Source organism: Marmota monax, unplaced genomic scaffold (assembly GCF_021218885.2).
Source record: "Marmota monax isolate L192 unplaced genomic scaffold, Marmota_monax_Labrador192_F-V1.1 WCK01_AAM20220418_F8-fsc00117, whole genome shotgun sequence".
In the NCBI taxonomy this organism is placed as follows: domain Eukaryota; kingdom Metazoa; phylum Chordata; class Mammalia; order Rodentia; family Sciuridae; genus Marmota; species Marmota monax.
This window is the reverse complement of record NW_026693023.1, coordinates 1,276,622-1,297,314: the sequence shown is the minus strand read 5'-3', so window position 1 is coordinate 1,297,314 and position 20,693 is coordinate 1,276,622. Positions and strand designations below refer to the sequence as shown.

At 38.1% G+C, this 20,693-nt stretch overlaps 1 pseudogene; it reads left to right on the top strand.

Moving 5' to 3' along the window:
- Positions 1-1,013: 1,013 nt before the first annotated feature.
- LOC124098475 (RNA-binding motif protein, X-linked 2-like) lies at positions 1,014-20,693 on the top strand (annotated as a pseudogene).

Sequence of the window (20,693 nt, the reverse complement as noted above, 5' to 3'; positions counted from 1 at the left end):
CATTGGAAACTACAGGCAAATTTACCTGTAAGATTAAGCTAACAAGGTGCTATAATTTGGGTCTGGAATATACCCCAAAAGACTACATGTTAAAGGTTTGGCTCTTAGCTTGGTGCTATTGAGAGATGATGGAACCTTTAAAAGGTGGGGCCTAGTAAGAGATCTTTAGGTTATTGGAGGTGTGCCTTTGAAGGGGATGTAAGGACTGCACCAGCCTCTCTTTTGCTCCCTTGTCATGGGAGCACTATAATGAAGGACTTTTCCATTCCAATCCTCTTTTTGGAGCAAAAAAATCTTAACCAGAAGCATCCTCAAGCCATCTGACTTCCATCATTGTCTGAGTGGTCATAGCTTAGCTCCATGTTCATCCATAAACAAAGAAAACAGGACCAGTGTGATTTACATGGAGTAGCCTACCCACTATAGCAATTAGCATATCATAATTGGTAAGGGAAAGTAGACTTCTGGCAAGCCACATTTTCCAGGTACAGGGTAATGTGCCCATTAGAAATTCATTCAGCTGCAAGTAGCAGGAAGCATAGGTATTAGCAGGGGAGGTATTCATAAGCCCACATAATTAGAAGTCATGTAGTTCCTTTCCCTCTTTCTGCTTTGCCATCCCTAGCCTGTTAGTCTTTACCCTTGACTTTTCCTGTACCTCTGACATAACATTTGCATCACATTTGCATTCAGGGAATTTAGCAAGGATGGAGAAGAAAGGGCAAAGAAGTAATGAGCTTTTTTTGGAAAGCTTTTGCCTTTCTATTCAGAAAAGGACTCTGACTCCAGGGACTTGTGTTTACATCTTGCTGGTCAGAACCATGCCCCATGCCAGGACTATCTACAGGTGAGTAGAGAGGCAGACCTGCGACCAACCGGCAGAACAGGCCCAGCGGCCCACCGGCGTGGTAGACACATCACCCCAATTGCAGGAGGGGCTGAGCCGCCGCCTGCTCCTGCAAGGTAGGCAGACCTGCGACCGACTGGGAGAATAGGCACAGCGGCCCGCCGGCATGGTAGACACATCACCCCAATTGGAGGAAGAGCCCAGCTTCCGCCTGAAAGGTAGGCAGACCGCGTGTCCCGCAGAAGGGTCCCAGCGGCCTGCCAGCCTAGTTGAAAGACCACCCCAATTGGAGGAGGGGCACAGCCGCCGTCTGCGCCTGCAAGGTAGGCAGACGTGCAACCTGAAGAACAGGCCCAGCGGCCCACCAGCGTGGTAGACAGATCACCCCTATTGGAGGACGGGCCCAGACGTTGCCCGCAAGGTAGGCAGACCACGCGACCCGGAGAAGGGGCCCAGCGGCCCGCCAGCGTGATAGATCACCCCAATTGGAGGAGGAGCACAGCCGCCGCCCGCTCCTGCAAGGGAGACTTTGCAACTATACAAGAGCAATATAAATATATAGGGGGGGAATTCAATAACACAACAGTTTCACCAAGCAGAAAGAAACACAAGCAGTATGAAAAGACAAGGAAAGAAAGGACCACAAGCAATGCAGGTCAACTCAACTTTAGAAGAGGTAATATCTGCAGCAGATGGAATGTCAGATAAAGAATTCAGGATATACATGCTTCAGATGATTTGGAGTCTCAAGGAAGACATTAGACAGCAAAATCAGACAATGAAAGATCACTTCGACAATGAATTACATAAACAAATCCAAGAAGCAAAAGATCAACGATACAGGGAGATAGAGGTTATAAAAAACAAACAAACAGAAATCCTAGAAATGCAGGAAGCAATAAACCAAATTAAAAACTCAAATGAGAATACTACCAGCAGAGTAGAACACTTAGAAGATAGAACATCAGACAATGAAGACAAAGTATTTCAACTTGAAAAGAACATAGACAGCTCAGCTAGACTGTTAAGAAACCATGAGCAGAACATCCAAGAAATATGGGATAACATAAAGAGACCAAACTTAAGAGTCATTGGGATACAGGAAGGTATAGAGGTCCAAACCAAAGGAATGAGCAATCTGTTCAACGAAATAATACGAGAAAACTTCCCAGACTTGAAGAATGAGACAGAATCCCAAATCCTAGAAGCCTACAGGACACCGAATGTGCAAAATCATAAGAGATCCACACCTAGACACATTATAATGAAGATGCCCAACATACAGAATAAGGAGAGAATTTTAAAAGCTACAAGAGAAAGGAAGCAGATTACATTTAGGGGTAAGCCAATCAGGATAACAGCTGATCTTTCAACACACACTCTGAAAGCTAGAAGATCCTGGAACAACATATTTCAAACGCTGAAAGAAAATGGGTTCCAACCAAGAATTGTGTATCCAGCGAAATTAAGCTTCAGAATGGAAGATGAAATTAAAGCCTTCCTTGATAAACAAAAGTTAAAAGAATTTGCAGCTAGAAAACCATCTCTTCAAAACATCCTCAGCAAAACATTACAGGAAGAGGAAATGGAAAATAACAATGAAAACCAACAGTGGGAGGTAGTACAGTAAAGGGAAAAAATAATCAAGGAGGAAAAACAAACCATGTTAAGTAACATAAATAAACAAATATGGCTGGAAGAACAATCCATATCTCAATAATAACCCTAAATGTTAATGGCTTAAACTCACCAATTAAGAGACACAGGCTAGAAGAATGGATCAAAAAAAAAAAAAAAAGATCCAACAATATGCTGCCTATAGGAGATGCATTTGATAGGAAAAGACATACATAGACTGAAAGTGAAAGGTTGGGAAAAATCGTACCACTCATATGGACTTCGGAAACAAGCAGGAGTGTCCATACTCATATCAAATAAAATAGATTTCAAGCCAAAGTTAATCAAAAGGGATAAAGAGGGACACTACATACTGCTCAAGGGAACCATACACCAACAAGACATAACAATCATAAATATATACGCCCCAAACAATGGTGCAACTATGTTCATCAAACAAACTCTTCTCAAGTTCGAGAGTCTAATAGACCACCATACAATAATTATGGGAGACTTCAACACACCTCTCTCACCACTGGACAGATCTTCCAAACAAAAGTTGAATAAAGAAACTATAGAACTCAATAATACAATTAATAACCTGGACTTAATTGACATATATAGAATATACCACCCAACATCAAGCAGTTACACTTTTTTCTCAGCAGCACGTGGATCCTTCTCAAAAATAGATCATATATTATGTCACAGGGCAACTCTTAGACATTATAAAGGTGTGGAGATAATATCATGCATCTTACCTGATCATTAGACCATGGAAACATGAAGATTTAAACACATATATTAAATTATGTAGAGACATTAATGAACAAGAGCAAGTCGTGGCAGCTGCAGTAAAACAGGCTTTAGATGCCAGGCCAAGAACATGCTACAATTGTGAACAAACAGGACATTTTAAAAGGAATTGCCCCATAGGAGGAGGGTTTAACAAAACTAGGTATCAAAGGAGTAGAATACCAGGTATTTGCCCACGATGCCGTAGAGGGAGACATTGGGCTAATGAATGCCGTTCTCAAACCACCATAGAGGGTACTCCATTATCAAAAAATGATCAAGGACCAGGTGTTTATCCACGATATCGTGGAGAAAGGCATCGGGCTCCACTGCCAAAAAATGGAGAAGGGGGCCCAATGCTCCGGGGCCCAAAACCACAAATATATGGAGCACTGGAGGAACCCAGCAACCCCATCAGGGTAGTGCCCAGGACAGATTGTCCATCAGATCCCTCATCAGACAAACCAGAGGGAGCGCAGGGTTGGACATCTGCGTCTCCGCCAGAGCAGTACTAACTCCAGAGATGGGAGTTCAAATCATTCCCACAGGGGTAAAAGGACCTCTTCCCAAAGGAACAGTAGGCTTATTATTGGGACGCAGCTTTTCTACTCTAAAAGGACTTATGATAAGTCCTGGGGTAATTGATCCCGATTATGAAGGTGAAATAAAAATTATAGCCAGTTCTCCAAAGGGTATATCAGTAATTTCACCAGGAGATAGAATAGCACAGTTACTAATAATACCCAGCCTACATGATAAATTTTCCAGTCGTACTGTAGAAAGAGGTTCCAAGGGATTAGGCTCCACAGGTGTAGATTGGGCTATGCTTTCTTTAAATTTAGATTCTCACCCCATGCTGAAACTAAATATTCAAGGACATGAATTTAATGGGCTACTGGATACAGGTGCAGACCTTAGCATCATGTCTCGTCAAGAATTGCCAAAACATTGACCATTACAACAAGCCACTCAAACTCTTCGAGGCCTAGGAGTGGCGACTAATCCCCATAGAAGTGCAATGGTATTAGATTGGAAGGATCCTGAAGGATGTGAAGGAACTATACAGCCATATGTATTGGATCATCTTCCCGTAAATTTATGGGGACGAGATGTCCTAGATCAATTAGGTTTGACATTAACAAATAACATCAACCAAAATGCACCCACTATTATGACTAGACAAGGTTTTAGGAAAGGAAAAAGATTAGAAAAACAAGAACAAGGTATATCAGCACCAATACAATAAAGGAGAGGCTTGTGGGAAGCCGGTGGTGGCAGTTGGGCTCTGAGGGTTTTTCCTGAGGAGCTGTTTTGTTTGGCATGTGTGGTTCTAAAAATAAAGTTCGTTTTTTTTTTGACAAGTGGCTCCTGAATTGTGCCCAGCCAGACTGCGGCAGTACAGCATCCCTTTATGTTCAAAACTCTAGAAAAACTAGGGATAACAGGAACATACCTCAATATTGTAAAAGCTATCTATGCTAAGCCTCAGGCTAGCATCCCTTCTGAACGAAGGAAAAATTGAAGGCATTCCCTCTAAAATAAGGAACAAGACAGGGATGCCCTCTCTTACCACTTCTGTTCAACATAGTTCTCGAAACACTGGCCAGAGCAATTAGACAGACGAAAGAAATTAAAGGCATAAAAATAGGAAAAGAAGAACTTAAATTATCACTGTTTGCAGGTGACATGATTCGATACCTAGCAGACCCAAAAGGGTCTACAAAGAAACTATTAGAGCTAATAAATGAATTTAGCAAAGTGGCAGGATATAAAATCAACACGCATAAATCAAAGGCATTCCTGTATATCAGCAACAAATCTTCTGAAATGGAAATGAGAACAACCACTCCATTCACAATATCCTCAAAAAAAAATAAAATACTTGGGAATCAACCTAACAAAAGAGGTAAAAGATTTATACAATGAAAACTACAAAACCCTAAAGAGAGAAATAGAAGAAGATCTTAGAAGATGGAAAAATATACCCTGTTCATGGATATACAGAACTAACATCATCAAAATGGCGATATTACCAAAAGTTCTCTATAGGTTTAATGCAATGCCAATCAAAATCCCAACGGCATTTCTTGTAGAAATAGATAAAGCAATCATGAAATTCATATGGAAAAATAAAAGACCCAGAATAGCAAAAACAATGCTAAGCAGGAAGTGTGAATCAGGCGGTATAGCGATACCAGACTTCAAACTATACTACAGAGCAATAGTAACAAAAACAGCATGGTACTGGTACCAAAACAGGCGGGTGGACCAATGGTACAGAATAGAGGACACAGAAACCAATCCACAAAACTACAACTATCTTATATTTGATAAAGGAGCTAAAAGCATGCAATGGAGGAAGGATAGCATCTTCAACAAATGGTGCTGGGAAAACTGGAAATCCATATGCAACAAAATGAATCTGAATCCCTTTCTCTCGCCATGCACAAAAGTTAACTCAAAATGGATCAAGGAGCTTGATATCAAATCAGAGACATGGCGTCTGATAGAAGAAAAAGTTGGCTCCGATCTACATATTGTGGGGTCGGGCTCCAAATTCCTAAACAGGACACCCATAGCACAAGAGTTAATAACTAGGATCAACAAATGGGACTTACTCAAACTAAAAAGTTTTTTCTCAGCAAAAGAAACAATAAGAGAGGTAAATAGGGAGCCTACATCCTGGGAACAAATTTTTACTCCTCACACTTCAGATAGAGCCCTAATATCCAGAGTATACAAAGAACTCAAAAAATTAAACAATAAGAAAACAAATAACCCAATCAACAAATGGGCCAAGGACCTGAACAGTCACTTCTCAGAGGAGGACATACAATCAATCAACAAGTACATGAAAAAATGCTCACCATCTCTAGCAGTCAGAGAAATGCAAATCAAAACCACCCTAAGATACCATCTCACTCCAGTAAGATTGGCAGCCATTATGAAGTCAAACAACAAGTGCTGGCGAGGATGTGGGGAAAAGGGTACACTTGTACATTGCTGGTGGGACTTCAAATTGGTGTGGCCAATTTGGAAAGCAGTATGGAGATTTCTTGGAAAGCTGGGAATGGAACCACCATTTGACCCAGCTATTCCCCTTCTCGGTCTATTTCCTAAAGACCTAAAAAGAGCATACTACAGGGACACTGCTACATCGATGTTCATAGCAGCACAATTCACAATAGCAAGACTGTGGAACCAACCTAGATGCCCTTCAATAGATGAATGGATTTTAAAAATGTGGCATTTATACACAATGGAGTATTACTCAGCACTAAAAAATGACAAAATCATGGAATTTGCAGGGAAATGGATGGCGTTAGAGCAGATTATGCTAAGTGAAGCTAGCCAATCCCTAATAAAACAAATGCCAAATGTCTTCTCTGATATAAGGAGAGTAACTAAGAACAGATTAGGGAGGAAGAGCATGAGAAGAAGACTAACATTAAACAGGGACGAGAGGTGGGAGGGAAAGGGAGAGAAAAGGGAAATTGCATGGAAATGGAAGGAGACCCTCATGGTTATACAAAATTACATACAAGAGGAAGTGAGGGGAAAGGGAAAAAAAAACAAGGGGGAGAAATGAATTACAGTAGATGGGGTAGAGAGAGAAGATGGGAGGGGAGGGGAAGGGAGGGGGGATAGTAGAGGATAGGAGAGGCAGCAGAATACAACAGACACTAGTATGGCAATATGTAACTCAGTGGATGTGTAACCGATGTGATTCTGCAATCTGTATACGGGGTAAAAATGGGGGTTCATAATGCACTTAAATCAAACTGTGAAATATGATATGTCAAGAACTATGTAATGTTTTGAACAACCAACAATAAAAATTTTAAAAAAAGAAGAATAAACACCAATGGCAAAAAAATAAATAAATAAATAATTTTTTTTAAAAAAAGGTGAGTAGAAAATTGAGCAATTATGCTGCATAGTTTGCTGCAATCAACAAAATCTGAGTTCAGTGACTAGAGAAAAATGGAAGAGATGGATATCTGATATGCAAATAGCAGCATCTGCCAGACACAATAAAAATAAAAAAGTCTGGCACTTTTAAAAATCAAATCCCTTGCAAATTTAAAAAGCAGTCTTCTTATAAATCCTTGGATGTAAGAAAAAGCAAGAACTGTAATACTATCTACATCGATCACAATAATAACAATACATAGCAAAGCACAGAAAAATAATCCCCAAATACCCAGAAAAGAAAATGATTTTGAGCTTTAAATATTTTTAAAATTACATTTTTACAAAAAAAAAATCAACTAATTGAAGAAACTAGAAAAAAATAAATGAAAGCAGGAAGTGAGAATTACTTATTAAAAAGTAAAATTAACTAATTATGAAATTAAAAAAAAGATTGACAAGCAAATATTAAGACTGTCCCTTGAGAAGATCTATAAGAGACACAAACTGTTGGCAAGTCTAACCAAGACCGAAAAGGAGAAAATGAAAATATAAAAACAAAGAATGGAATCAAATAACAGATAAAAAGTAAAAAATTTCAACTACAAAACAATATCATTGTGTGGTTTTTACAATAAGTGAGACATTGTTATGATAAATAAGATTATTTTGATCAAATTAATAATTTCTATGCAGATATACATTACCACATTCAGCTCTAGAAGAAATTAAACTATTTGGAAAATAAACCAAATAGAAAAGTAAGAAACATACACAAAGAAGAAAATGTCTCATTTTTAAAAATATTTTTATTTTTTAGTTGTAGTTGGGCACAATACCTTTATTTTATTGATTTATTTTTATGTGGCGCTAAGGATCAAACCCAGGACCTTGCATGTCCTAGGTGAGCACTCTGCCGCTAAGCCCAAACCCCCACCAGAAAATGTCTCAATTTTTAATGGAATTGGGATAGCCATATACTGAAACCTATGAAGGAGAGAAGGAAAGAAGAAAACAAGTGAATCATTCCTAAAAATATAATACAAAATAAAATATGAGACTATTAAATCTGGTTCCAACTTAAATAAATAATTTATCACTACCAGAAAAACACTGAAAAAAAAAGTATATAATATTAGGAAAATCTATGTAGATAACTTATCATATTCACAAACCAAAGATATAAAAGATATTAGATATGTATCAGTAAGGACATCTGATAAAATCCAACATCCATTCTGGGAAAAAATTAGAAACTGAATATGTTACAAATAGAAGGAAACTTCCTGGAAATGTAAGCAAATATTTATCAGAAGTTACTATTAAATATAATAGGTAGTGAAATGAAATTATTGCTAGAAACAAGATGAGCATATTTGATTTCACCACAATTATTCAACATTGTTCTGAAAGTTCTATTCAGTACAATTAGAAAAGAAGAATTAAGAGATATACATAGTACACAGCAATATATATCAATACCATGTTTGGCATATGATATGAGAGTCTCCCTGTAAAATCCTATAGAATCAATGAAAATTTTATATATAACAGTTATTGCTCAACAAATATATAATTTTATTACTATCATAACTAGCCAATTAAAAAATGTAAAGGGAAAGGTCCCCATTCATAATGACACAAACAGGAAAACAAAAACTACCCAGGGATAAACTTGAGATATACATGAGACCTAGATTAAGGAAACTGCAAAGCTTTACTAAGAGACATTTTTAAAAATGAAGAATAACAAGAAATAAGCTATGTTCCCTATAGAAAAATTTTAATTATGTTAGATGATTTTTCTCCCAAATTAATCTATAACATTAATGCAATCCAAGTAAAAAAAAACTTGTTGGAATTTTACAAAATAATTCTAAATTCATTTAGATGAACCAATTATAGGAGAATATCCAGGAATTTTTTGAAAATTAGGAGGATTGCTTTACAGACATTGATATATATTACAGAGCTGCAATATTTAAAACAGCATAGTACTGACTCAGGATCTGACAGAATATAATAGAAAGTCCAAAAGAGACCCAATTTTAGAATAGTTTAGAAGGTAATACCATAAACATAGTTTTTCTTCCCCCTGTATTAGTGTTCAATAACTGAGTTAGGGACTATGGGTGCACACCTATAATCCCAGTGGTTTGGGAGGCTGAAACAAGAGGATTGAAAGTTCAAGGCCACCCTCAGCAACTTAGTGAGGCCTCAGAAACTTAGTGATGTTATAGTTTAAGCACCGTCCCAGGTTTCATAAAATGACTTCCAGACCACTCACGTACAATCGAATCAAGCCTTTATTGAAGCATACCTCACAGCAACTGACTGGGAGCATAAAGTCTGTTCTGGATCCGCCTCGAATAATTGTAAGGGCCTTCCTTTTAAGCTTGAAAACCACAAAAGGGACATTTGGGGGTTTAGCCAATGCAAGCAAGCCAAGTTACAGAAGCAGGAGATTGCAGTCAGGCGACAGGAAGCTTAGCCAATCACAATTAGCCCATTCACCCCAGTTACAGAAACAGAGCCCCATTAGATATTTCCATGCTCTTGAGGGTTTCTACAACAAAAGGAAAAACAACTTGCCCCAATCATGACCTTTCTATTTGGCATGGCTGTTTTACAAAATGGAGTTACTAAACAAAATGGAGTCACTTTGGCTTGATTATCATAGTGAGACCCTGTCTCAACATTTAAAAAAGGCGGGGGGGTGGGGGTAGGGATGTAATTCAATGTTTAAGCACTCCTGGGGGTTCAATCCCCAATACCAAAAAAAAAAATAGTGTTCAATAATTGGTCCTGGGGTAACTGGATAATTATTAGAAAATCCAGAGACCTTAAATACTGTATACTTCACAACTTATTCCAATATAAATTCTAGACGGACATAATTTTAAATAGCACTTCATAAATTTTTGTAATACATTTATTTTTTGTTTGTGAAGAAATCATGAATCCAATTAAAATGTAAATGTCAGACTGACATAACTGAGAGATAAACATGACTGAGCCAGTATCTTTAACTCATAAAGCAGCTTTTATAGTTTTGTAATGTTTTTAAAATACCTAACTTTTAATAAAGAAAAATACAAATTACCAATAAATCTGTACGATTAATGTTTAATCTTCATAAATAATAAAAGAAATTCAAATCATTATACAATAATAAGTGACAATTTTTTACCCGTCAGATTGACAAAAGGGCAAAAGATTGAAAGTAGGCAATGTTGGAAAGGTTACAGACAAGAACACTTTGGATACTTTGGACAATTGGAAAATATTCACACATATTCTCTAAATGGGGAATTTTGACCATACAAATCTATTCATATCAAAAAATTTTTCACTTTTAAAAAATATTTAAAATGATGTCCATTGCAGCATTATTTATAACAATGAAAAATAGGAGACTAATTGAAAAAAGCATGGTACATCATGAAATAGAATGCTGTGTGACCATTAAAAATGATGTGGTCATAAGAGTACGTCCAAATGTATTTAAAGTTGCTTTCAAAACAAGAAACTCCTAATTGAAACAATGGTTAATTGAGAGTAGGTACAGAATAGGAATTTATTTTTCTAATTGTGTTTCTTATTTTTTACACTACATTTACAACTTTGCTTTTAAGTTTGTATAAGAAAAATTGATGGTATATTGCTAAAGACCTTGCATTTTGGGCCAAGAGGTTCTTACAGCCTTTAAAATGCACACAGGATATTGGCCAACATCAAGGAGCTTACCCCTGGCTTGTTCTCCTACATTCCTTTCCATTAGGAAGGGTGAGCTCAGCATCTACCAAATAAGATCTAAACAGGGAAGAAATTAGTCCAGGTTAGAATTCTCAAAATGGAGAATCTCTGCACTCCACAGAACGAGGGTGTTAATGGAAAACATTGCTTAGATAGAGGCTGTTTAATCCATTTTATGGGATGAATTTGAACAATGAGAAACTCAGGGCACATTAGTCTGCTAGGGATGCCATAATAAAATACCACAGACTGGGTGTCTTAAGCAACAGAAATTATTTCCTCATATTTCTAGAGGCTGGAAGCCCAAGATGAAGGTATTGACAGGGTTACTTTCTTCTGGGGCCTCTCTCTTTGGCTTGCATATGTGGCTGCCTTCTCCTATGTCCCCACATGGCCTTTCCTCTGTGGCTATGTCCTGATCTCCTCTTCTTCTAAGAACACCAGTCTAGAACCTTCCTAGTGACCTCAATGTAACTTAATTACTTCTTTAAAGGCCCTACCATTAAATTCTGAGGCTCTTAGGGTTAAGACTTCCACACCTGATTTTGGGAGGTACACAAGTCAGCCCATAACTCAGGGTTATCCTGGCACTGTGGCTATCAAACTGGAGGACAGGTGGCCTGATGGTAGGTTTTATCTAAGTAATAGGGTGCTTACCCTTTGTTTCAGAGATGCTCTCTACAGAAGTATAATTCTTTCTTTAAGGCACAAGATTTGGAGACTAGAAATAATTGTGAGACTCAGTAAGTGAGGATGAAGGATTGCTGTCATTCTGTCTGTGAGGCTGAGTTCTCTCTGACAGGATGGGGTAAGAGGAAGGAAAGTTTAAGAAGCCCCTCTCTGGACTGTGGGGAGTCCCAGAATTTTCTCACTACAAGTCAAAGGAAGATTTCCAAATGAGAACAGAGAAGTAAATCCAATTATGCCCTGCCCAAAGGGACTGGTGGTCAGTTAAATTCAAATCCCTTCAGCTTTACAAGTAAATAAATAGATTTCAGCTTCTCTATGATGACAAAAATGGGTTGAGAGTTAACAGCCCTCTCTTTCCCTGCAAATCTGGACCCATCAGCTACATGAGATTTTTAAAGCTTTACAATCCTAGACATGTCTCTGTTAATGCAAAAAAAGCTTTGTAAGCAAAAAACATTGCCCTTAATTGCACACTACTTTAAATTTCTGTTATTCTTGAAAACAAAATAAATTATTGACAATCTGAGGCTATCTCTAGAACAGAAAGCACTCACTCTTTTCTTCCCCACAAATCAATAAATGATCCTCATCTCGTTCAAATTTTCTTCCTGAATATGGACACCACAATCGAGTCAGCAGAGTTAGAGTTCTTTAAACAAAAGAGAGATGAGTATCTAAGAATTTGATTTCCCAAAAGCCTGGAGAAATGGGGTGTGGAGAATGAATACATATGCAAATATAAGTATACACAACACTCACAAACTGGGAAATCCTCCAACAGGATGGATTTGAATGATTCAGTGCTATCCCAGGCCTGTGGTTATCAAGGAGAGCAATTTGCTCAAGAGGGAAAAGGAGCCACTACTCAAAAGTAAGGTGATACTAATTCTATCCACAGTCCCAGACAAATATTAATCTTTCTGTATCTTCCTATAATTACAATCACACTTTCACTCACTGACAAGAAATCCTCTTGGTTTTAAGCAGCAGCTCTCCTTCCGCTGGGCCTTTGAAGAAGATAAAGGATCACAATCCTAAAATTGCCACCAGGGGGCGCAAGCGATACATTCCTGCCTCTCCTGGTTTACCCCTACCAGATCTGCGATCTTTATTGAACTGAATTTTGTCCACCGGCTAAAGGTGGACCTAAAGTCCAGCCAAGGAAGAAGAAGCAATAAGGGGAAAAGAAAATGAGTATGTTGGTGAGTTGCTGGAAGGCCAGAGTCGAAGGCTCCTGATTCAGCACTCAGGAGGACTGCTTGCTGATTCCCAGTCTGATATCGCCCCGCATCTCTTGTCTACTCTCTAGCAAAACCCAACATCTCATCACTCCCTCGCATACACTTCTGTGTCCTGGCTCGGTTGTTCCCTGCATCTGTCATACCCTTCTGCTCTCCACCTGCTTGTTCCTTGTTTGCACTCCCCAGGCCATCTAAACATCATCTCCAGAAGCCTGCCCTGTTCCTGCAGGCCAGGTGACAGTTTGCTTTCCAGAAGCTGCCCTAAGTTCCTGAGTGACCTCCCACCTCATCATTAACCCCCATGCTATTGAGATTTGGGGGACTTTTGTGTTTGTCGGAAAGGACCTTGTTGACCCTATCTGCGTAGATAGGACACCCAGCTTACTTTGGAGTGCGGATCCACTTTCTTTATGCCAGTCAGGTTTGAACTATCTAACAATGTTAGAGGTTTAGTCTTGAGTTTCCCATTGTCCCATTGGCATAAGAAGCACTCTGCTCCACTTACCCTCCTGGTCTTCACATTATTTTCCACCTAGAAAACTGCTTTAATAAGTGAATTGACCAAATCCATACAAAACCAAAAGATGGTCTTTGATTTTTAGGATGAACCATATAACCTGAAATTGCCAGATGTGACCAGTAGATGGTGATCTTGAACCAGTGAAGTAAAATGTTGCTTTTTTCCCCCCAGAGTGAAAATCATGAGCCAAAGAAGCAAAAGGAAGATAGATAAATAGAAAAAAAAAGGGGGGGGGGGAATGGGGACGGAGGGGGGGGGGTACAAAACATAATTTCTTATTGTTTACAGAGTATGAAATTCAAGTTTTTAAATAAAAATAATAAACTGTCCCTACTGGGACCCAAAACAATGGGGCCTGGAGGGCTTGCCGAGTCTCATTTTCTGTAAGTTACAGAAAATGCTTTTTTCTCCCTGCGATTCAGCAATCCGTTCCCAGCTTAAATACCCCTATTTTTAAACAACTATAGTAAGCCCTTGAGAAATAAAAACTGTGATTTAATAAATAGCCAATTCACAAACCAGAATATTTCGTGCAAATATTTGACTATTCCGATTATTTTCTTAAAAAAGTTTCTGGAATGCCCATCCCTTTGTATTCTTTGTTAAGTGAAAAGTAAGCATTGCTTTTGTACATCAAGAAGCCTTGGTGAAGCTTGCCCTTGTGAAGATGAACTCTTTAAAGTGAAGCTGATCAACAAGCTGAACAAAGAGAGGTCCAGCTTGGGGTGGCAGATAAGGTGTCCTGGCACGCTTGAGTACAAAGACAGTGCCTGATCTTTCTGGGAGGGCTTCCTTATGAATTGACTGAAGGGGACATCATTTGTGTGTTCTCACAATATGGGGGATTGCTAACATTAATCTTGTGCTAGACAAGAAGACTAGGAAATCCAAAGGGCTCTGTAGAACAGAGGAGCACAGTTCTGGCATTTGACAATTTTAATGGGATCAAGATAAAAGGAAGAACTATTCGTGTGGATCACGTGTCTAACTAGGAGGCTCCTAAGAACTCAGAAAAAGTGGGTGATGTGACCAAAGAACTCCAGGAGAAGGGCTGTGGGACTAAAACTCCCTCATTGAGTTCATATAAGGGTTCTAAAGATGACAAACACACAAAAAAGCAGAGCGGGGGAGGAGGGGGGAAGGAGAAAGACAAAGAGAAGAGCAGCCATCCTCTTCTTCGTTGCTTGGAAACAAGACAATAAAAGAAAAGAATGACTCTGCTCCTAAGAAGCACAGCAGCAAGAACTCAAAGAAGGTTCATAAATCCAAATCTAGAGGGACAGAAGCACCACCCTTGCTCCCTGAGGTCAGGATTTCCTGCTGTGGTAGGGCAGAGGGCGCAGAGAGGGATCCCAAGAAGGAGAAATCTAAGAATGAGCACAAGCCCTCAAGCAGAAAGAAGGCAGAAGACAGAATAGGGATGGCAGAGGGCGACGCTCAGACACACATTCTAGCTGGCACAGTGGGCATTTTGAAGGATGGTGTCACAGAAGTAGAAGTAGGAGCCAAGATAAATCCGGTACACAAAAAAGGCCCACTGCTCCTGGGAGCAGGAGACTTTCAACACCTGCAACTGTAGGCAGCACTGAAGCCTGTTTCAGCTGCTTGGTTTATTTGAAAATGAACTGTTTATCAAATTCAGTTTTGCTGTTAATATTTCCATATATAAAATCTCTGTGACTGATTCTTATAATCCCTTGCATTTGTTGAGAAGGTTGTAATTTCAACAGCCAGATATCCTGGAATTTTTGGTGCAGTCATTGTCTCTGGGAATATACTTGGTACTTAATCAGAGTATGTGTCCTAAATTTTGGTTCATAAATATGGCCCTTGAACCCACAGACCCCAATTTAAGGTGAAATTGCCAGAAAGGGAAAATACCAGATAATTCTAGAATTGTATTGCTTGTGGTAAGTATTTAGAATCCAGGATGTGGAGCTATATAGAAGTGTGGCTTCTTAGGAATGGGTAGGAGTCCTAAAATTAGCCACTTCCCTCCCTAGCTCTCCCTTGAAAAATAGTTTTTAAATATCTTACTTATTTATTTTTGGTGGTAGATATATCTCTTTCCGCATATGTCCCTTACCATTTGTTTATTCATATTGAGATGAAATTCACATATGAACTATTTTACACACACACACACACACATACACCAAAAAAAAAAAAAAAAAGAAAGAAAAAAGAATAAAGAAACCTTGTCTGGTATCACTAAGTATCAAAATTATAACTCCCCTTTTTTATACCAAACCACTAGGCAAACTTCTGATTATAACACGGCTTCCTCTATAGCTTTCCTAGAGAAAGGATGAAAATAGCTAACGTTTATTATTCATAGTCCAATAAAGATTGTGCTAAATGCTTCACTTCGTTCAACTCCCAAATACTCTAAGCCTGTTTCCTCTTCTACAAAATGATTTTAATAAAAAAGGCTTGTAGTAGAATGATTTGCTCAAGGTTATAGTTACAAGCTGTTCAACTCAGGCTAATTCCAGAGCTCAACTCACATTCTCAGCATCCAATGTGAAATACTCTTGCCTCCTTCCCCACTTCTCCTACCACATTATCACCATCTAAGGGATGACAAAATACACATTTTCTTTTATTCACTACTGTATCCCCAGAACCTAGAAAAGTGTCTGGCACATAGTAGTTACGTTACTCAGTAAATTATCTGTTGAATATTTACTTGTGGCTCTGTCAACTTGGATAATGACAGTCAGAATCTGCCCTTGAAAGAGATATCCAGTTTGAGTTGCTGACACCTGAGATTTCTAATCAAGCACAGTAAGAGGCATTCACAGGACCACTGTGATCTCACAAAGAACTGCCCACCAAGGAATGTATGGGAGATAGGTGACCTGTCTGCACTCCTGATCACTGTGTCTTTCCTGTTAGATGTTTCTATGGCTACAAGAATGAACACCAACTATGGGTGCTAACCATTATTAAACAGTCTACATACATTGTGTCTAAGACCAGCAACATCTCTACATTGTATTACAAAGTGTTTAAAAGAGGCTTGGTGTGTGTAAGTAATTTGCTAATAGATGGCAGAGCTGAAGACTTGATTGTGTGTGCAGCTACTCTGGGGTCCAAAGGCAAAGTTATAAAGGGAAGTTTTGTGATTCATTTGATTGGAAACCAGATATAACCAGGCATCTTACAGAACTGAGATCAAGGACCTGTGTGGAAAGTAGAGATGACTAGGGATCCATATGCCTCCCCAGCTAACGGAGCTTTGACCAGAATCCTGTGGCATCTGGATGCTCCCACATATTTATTTATTGAACAAATACTTCCTAAGTTTCTGCCACCCTCTTTCCTAGGTGTTAGGTACACAGCTGTGAACAAAGCAGACAACAATCCCTGTCCCCATTGAGCTTATGTTCTATCCAGGGAGATCATAAACATAATAAGTAAATTTTCAGTATATTGGAAGGGGATGTACTGTGGGAAGAACTGGAACAGGTAATAGAGAGGGACAGGGTACTGAAATTTAAAGGAGGTTAGTTGGAGTATAGTTCTATTTTGTTTTCTGCTGTGCTGGGGATGGAACCCATGGCCCTGAGTATGCTCTCGGCAAGTTCTCTTTCACCGACCTACACCTTCCAGTCATTTAATGGAAGTACCTTCCAAGAGGAAAAAACAGACAATATAAACACCCTAAGACATAATGTATTTGCCTTCAGGAACAGTACAGAGTCCAGTGTGGCTGAAGCAAAGATTGGGACAGGGAGATAGCCTAACAGCAAGATAGTAGGAGTCAGAGAGGTACTGAGGACAGAAACCCTAAGGGCCTACAGGGCTCTGTTAAAAGCTTCCCTTTCACTCATGGAAAGAAGGAGGAAAGAAAACCTTGAGGCAATCAAGCCTCTTGGGGAGGGGGAAACTAAGATTTTTGTTGTCTGTTATCAAGAAGAATTAGGGTTTAAAATAGAGATTTCTGAGTTACAGAAAGTAAAAGCAATATTTTTGAAGTGTTGAATTTGAAGTTTGTGAAATTCTATTACATAAAGTTGTATTTTACTTTATTTTGCAAAATGCTTAGGAGAGAAGTGAAAACTTTCCCCCCTGAAAAGCCCATGCATGACTTTGACAGGCACTTTTAATAATTACAGCATTCACCAAATTGCTTTTTGACGTTGTTGTGGTTTGGAAGTTTTTGGTTTCATTTTGTTTGCAATTTCATAAATTTAACACCACTTTGGAAGGTTGACACAAACACTTAATAAAAATCATTTTTTTCTTTTCCTCATCTACTTTTGTAAAGTTCCACAGTTTGAAATACACACCAAACAAGTAAAATGTATATTTGAGTTATTTTGTAACAAACTAACACAGATATGTATCATGAGAAAAATATTCTTATGTGGCTGCCTATCTACCACTGGGTTGGAATGGAACCACCATTTGACCCAGTTACCCCACTCTTTGGCATATACCCAAATAACTTAAAATCAGTATACTCACATCAATGTTTTAGGAGTTCAACTCATGTTACCTATGGTTTGGAACCAACCTAAATGCCCTTCAACAGAAGAATGAATGAAGAAAATGTGATACCTATACACAATGGAATATTACTCAGCCTTAAAGAAAAATAAAATTATGGCATTTGCTGGCAAATGGATGGAACTAGAGACTACCTTGCTAAATAAGCCAATCCCAAAAACCAAAGGTCCAATGTTCTCTCCGATATGTGGATGCTAATTCATAGTAAACGAGGTGGGGGGTGGACAGGAGGAATAGAAATTCACTGGATTAGATAAACAGGAATGAAGGGATGGGGGGTAACAGGAAAGACAGTAGAATGAACTGGACATAACTTACCTATGTTCATATATGCATACACACACAACCAGTGTGACTCCATATCATGTACAACCACAAAAATTGGAAATTATACTCCATGTATGTATAATATGTCAAAATACATTCTACTGTTATGTATAACTGAAAAGAATAAAAATATTTTAAAAAACCCTCCTTCAAACAGGTTTAATATAAAGAAGAATTAATGTCCCACTTATCTGAAATATTCAAAGTAGGGTAAATGAACTAGTAGCTCAGCAACATCACCAATAACCTAATTTTTTCCCATATTTCTGAACTGCCTATCTCAGTGCCAGCCTCACTAAAGGATGATTGTTCATGTTCCTAAAACTGCCCCCCAAATTTCTTCCTAACTAGTACCAGGGGAAAAGAGAACATATTTGCTCTAGCATTTTGACAAAAAATACTAACATTCACTCTAATTTTAACAGCTCAGGCCATGAAGCTACTCCAGATTCAAATGCTGTTACCAGGGACTGGCTTAGCTACGGCCATAGGTGCCAATCCCACATCCAGGTTGGACTGATCCTCCTTAGAATCAACCCAGACAGAAAACAGAACCACAGGTAATGAGAAAAGAGAAATTACGCTGCAAAGGTATAAAATCTAACAAAGAAAAGAAAATCAGATGTATTCTCCCTTTGGATAGGTTTTTGGCACCAGACTATACCTATTTTGTTTCAAGAATGTTCAAAGCACTGCTGTTTAAAATAGCAAAACAAACAAACAAAAAAATGGAAGTAACTTCAGTGTTCAACAATAAGAAGTCAGTTAAATAATTCATTGTATACACATATAATAAAATATTATATCAACAGTTTTCAACCTCTGAGATCAAAAGTATCCCTTTTAAAAAAGATTTAAAATTTATTGAGGATCCCAAAGAGTCTTTGTTAATGTGGTTTATAGCTATCATTACCATTTAAGAAGTCAAACATAGGAAGATTTAAAAATATTTATTAATTTGTTTAAAAATATTAAATCATTACATGCTAAGATAAATATGATTTTTTTTTTAAAAATCGTATTTTTAAAAAAATAGTGACAAGAATGGCATTGTTTCATTTTTGGAAATCTTATGACATAGTTTAACAGAAGTGGCTGGATTCTCAGATCTGTTTCTGCATTTAATCTATTTTGACATGCTGTTCTGGCAAATTGAACTTGACACAAGTATACAGCTGGAAAACAGAGGAATTTTACAGCTTTTTCAGATAATGGTAGACAGTTTTGAAATTATACCAAAACTGAATAAGTTATAATTTAAGATAGTTGTAGTTTAAGATACCTGAGATCCAACAGATCTTTTATTCATGCATGATTATGTAACACCATGAATTAATCATCCAGAAAATACTGATTCATTGAGTTATGCAAATCTTCTAAACATATATAAAATCTTTAATATCAAGAGTCATATTTTAAAATTATTATCTATCTCATTAGATAAATCTTTAAGTTAAGGCAAGTGGCAAGTTTTTGGTAAAGGATACAAATTTTCCAAAATTATAAATTTTACTAGAAATTTCAAATATTATCACTGGTGAAGTGAGAAGCTGACATCATTTAACCTTGAGAAATTGTTGCTGAATAACCAAGTTTTCTGTCGGTCTTTTTGTTTGTTTGTTTTGGTGAAAATTATATTGCATGAAACAAAGTAGCCAATTCAATTCACAACTCAAATAATCAAACAAAATCAAATTTCTAGAGATGATCATCACACTTTGGCATGCAGCAAGAATGTTTTATGTGTACTTGACATTTCATCACATAGAACGTAAACGCATGGAAATGTACAAGAAATATCTAGAAAACTATGTATGACATATTTAATAGGTGTTCCCTTCTGGCACTGGGATGTGATAAAATGACAACACAGGGGACTTTTACTTTTTATTTATAGTTTGAGTGTTTTACAATTAAAATTCTTTTATGTATTATTATATATAACCAATTAAGGAAACAAGTAAATATGAGAAGGTCTAGCAAGATATACAAAGGGAGATAACTATGATTTCCTATCAGTAGAATTAAGGGTGATTTTTATTATCTTCTTTTTTCTACTTTCTGGACTTTGGTAATTCTTCTATAATAAACAAATATTTCTTCTTTATTAAAAATGATTATTTAGATCCAACATGGCGGCCGGCAAGGAAGCAGCACTTTCAGTATCTCCACATTAACCGGATCAGAAACACCCATTAAAACAGCTACATTCTACCTACTGAGGAACTTCTAGCAAAATTCCGCTGAAAGGAGACCTGCCAGGAAGTAGTAAGTTATATTAGAGGTGACAGTTGGCCCCAGACAAGTGAATCTTGGCCGGCCACACGGGCGCAGAGGTCCAATCCAGCAGCCACCGCCCAACTGGCTCTGCAAGCCGCCCCCAGCGGCCCGGGGCAGCGAGAAGGGTCCCCGCCTGGCCCGGCAGACGGCCCCCGCCATCCTGGCATTCCTGGCGGCCCCACTCGCTCTGTGA